Here is a 3,102-nt window from a genome sequence, read left to right on the forward strand (position 1 = left end):
AGATTTTACTCTTTTTTTCCTGATTAGGTTGGCCAAAGGTTTATCAATTTTGTTGACCTTTTCAAAAAACCAGCTTTTTGATTTATTGATCTGTTGTATTGTTCTTTTGTTTTCAATTTCATTTAGTTCTGCTCTGATTTTGGTTATTTCTTTTCTTTTACTGGATATGGGGTTGGATTGTTCTTCCAGTTCCAGTCTCTTGAGATGTCCCATTAAGCTGCTTACTTCCTCTTTTTCTGTTCTCCTGAGGAAGGCTTGCAGTGCTATAAATTTCCCTCTTAGAACTGCCTTTGAGGTGTCCCAGAGGTTCTTATAGTTCATGTCTTCATTGTCGTTTTGTTCCAGAAATTTGGCAGTTTCCTTCTTGATCTCATCTCTGACCCAGCTATCATTCAGCATAAGGTTATTTAACTTCCATGTTTTTGTATGTGTATGCAGATTCCTGTTGTTACTCATCTCAAGTTTTATTCCATGATGGTCCGAGAAGATGCATGGAATAATTTCTATTCCTTTAAATTTGCTGAGGTTAGACTTGTGACCTAAGATGTGATCGATTCTGGAGTAAGTTCCATGGGCTGATGAGAAGTATGTGTATTCAGTTTTATTGGGATGAAATGTTCTGTAGATGTCAGCTAAATCTAAATGCTGGATGGTTAGATTTAAATCTAGAATTTCTTTACTCAGCTTTTTGTTGGAGGATTGATCCAGCACTGCCAAAGGAGTGTTAAAATCTCCGACTATTATAGAGTTGGAGGAAATCAAGTTGCTCATGTCTGTTAGAGTTTCTCTTATAAATTGAGGTGCATTCTGGTTGGGTGCATAGATATTAATAATTGAAATCTCATCATATTGAGTCTTACCCTTAACAAATATGAAGTGACCAGTTTTGTCCTTCCTTACTTTTGTTGGTTTAAAGCCTATTGTGTCCACAAATAAAATTGCAACTCCTGATTTTTTCTGGTTACCATTTGCCTGAAATATGGATGACCATCCTTTCACCCTGAGTCTGTCTTTTAAGTTAAGATGTGACTCTTGTATGCAACAAATGTCTGGCCTGAGTTTTTGTATCCAGTCAGCTAACCTATGTCTCTTTAGAGGGCAGTTTAAGCCATTCACATTAATGGAGAACATTGATAAGTTTGGTGAAATTTGGGGTATTCAGTTTTTTGAAAGTCCAGTGGTCATTTTTTTTTTTTTTTTTTTAATTTTTTTATTAAATCATAAGTGTATACAATGATATGATTATGGGGCATCATACACTCACTTCATAAACCATTTGACACATTTTTATCACAGTGGTTAACATAGCCTTTCCGGCGTTGTCTCAGTTACTGTGCCAAAACATTTATATTCTACATTTACCAAGTTTCGCAAATACCCCTGTAATATGCACCACAGGTGTGATCCCACCGATTCCCCTCCCTCTACCCACCCCCCCCTTTCCCACTTCCCCCTATTGTTAAGTTGTAGTTGGGTTATAGCTTTCATGTGAGAGTCCCAAATTAGTTTCATAGTAGGGCTGTGTACATTGGATATTTTTTCTTCCATTCTTGGGATACTTTACTAAGAAGAATATGTTCCAGCTCCATCCATGTAAACATGAAAGAGGTAAAGTCTCCATCTTTCTTTAAGGCTGCATAGTATTCCATGGTATACATATACCACAATTTATTAATCCATTCGTGGATCGATGGGCACTTGGGCTTTTTCCATGACTTAGCAATTATGAATTGGGCTGCAATAAACATTCTGGTACAAATATCTTTGTTATGTTGTGATTTTTGGTCTTCTGGGTATATGCCCAGCAGAGGAATTACAGGATTGAATGGCAGATCTATTTTTAGATCTCTGAGTGTTCTCCATATATCCCTCCAAAAGGAATGTATTAATTTGCATTCCCACCAGCAGTGCAGAAGTGTTCCCTTTTCTCCGCATCCACGCCAACATCTCTGGTCTTGAGATTTTGTGATATAGGCTAGTCTCATTGGAGTTAGATGATATCTCAAAATAGTTTTGATTTGCATTTCTCTGATGATTAAAGATGATGAGCATTTTTTCATATGTCTGAAGGCCGTGCGCCTGTCTTCTTCAGAGAAGTTTCTCTTCAAATCCCTTGCCCAGCCTGCGATGGGATCCCTTGTTTTTTTCTTGCTGATGCGTTTGAGTTCTCTGTGGATTCTGGTTATTAAACCTTTGTCAGAGTTATACCCTGCAAATATTTTCTCCCATTCTGAGGGCTGTCTGCTTGCTCTGCTTACTGTGTTCTTAGCTGTGCAGAAGCTTTTTAGTTTGATCAAGTCCCAGTAGTGTATTTTTGAAGCTGCTTCAATTGCCCGGGGGGTTCTCCTCATGAAATACTCACCCAGACCAATTTCTTCAAGGGTTTTCCCTGCATTCTCCTCTAGTATTTTTATAGTTTCATGTCTTAAGTTTAAATCTTTAATCCAATGAGAGTCTATCTTAGTTAATGGTGAAAGGTGTGGGTCCAATTTCAGTCTTCTGCAGGTTACCAGCCAGCTCACCCAGCACCATTTGTTAAATAGGGAATCTTTTCCCCACTGAATGTTTTTAATTGGCTTGTCAAAAATCAAATAGCGGTAAGTAGCTGGATTCATCTCTTGGTTCTCTATTCTATTCCAGATATCTACTTCTCTGTTTTTGTGCCAATACCATGCTGTTTTGATCACTATCGATTTGTAGTAAAGTCTGAGGTCGGGAAGTGTGATTCCTCCTGTTTTGTTTTTATTTCTGAGTAATGTCTTGGCTATTCGAGGTTTTTTCTGATTCCATATAAAACGAAGTAATGTTTTTTCAAGATCTTTAAAATATGACAGTGGAGCTTTAATAGGGAGTGCATTGAAAGTATATATTGCTTTGGGTAGTATGGACATTTTGATAATGTTGATTCTTCCTAGCCATGAGCATGGTATGTTTTTCCATTTGTTAACATTTTCAGCTATTTCTTTTCTTAGAGTTTCATAGTTCTCTTTATAGAGATCTTTCACGTCTTTTGTTAGGTAAATTCCCAAATATTTCATCTTCTTTGGCACTACTGTGAATGGGATAGAGTCCTTAACTGCTTTTTCAATTTGACTGTTGTTG

Source organism: Nycticebus coucang, chromosome 10 (assembly GCF_027406575.1).
Source record: "Nycticebus coucang isolate mNycCou1 chromosome 10, mNycCou1.pri, whole genome shotgun sequence".
Lineage (NCBI taxonomy): Eukaryota > Metazoa > Chordata > Mammalia > Primates > Lorisidae > Nycticebus > Nycticebus coucang.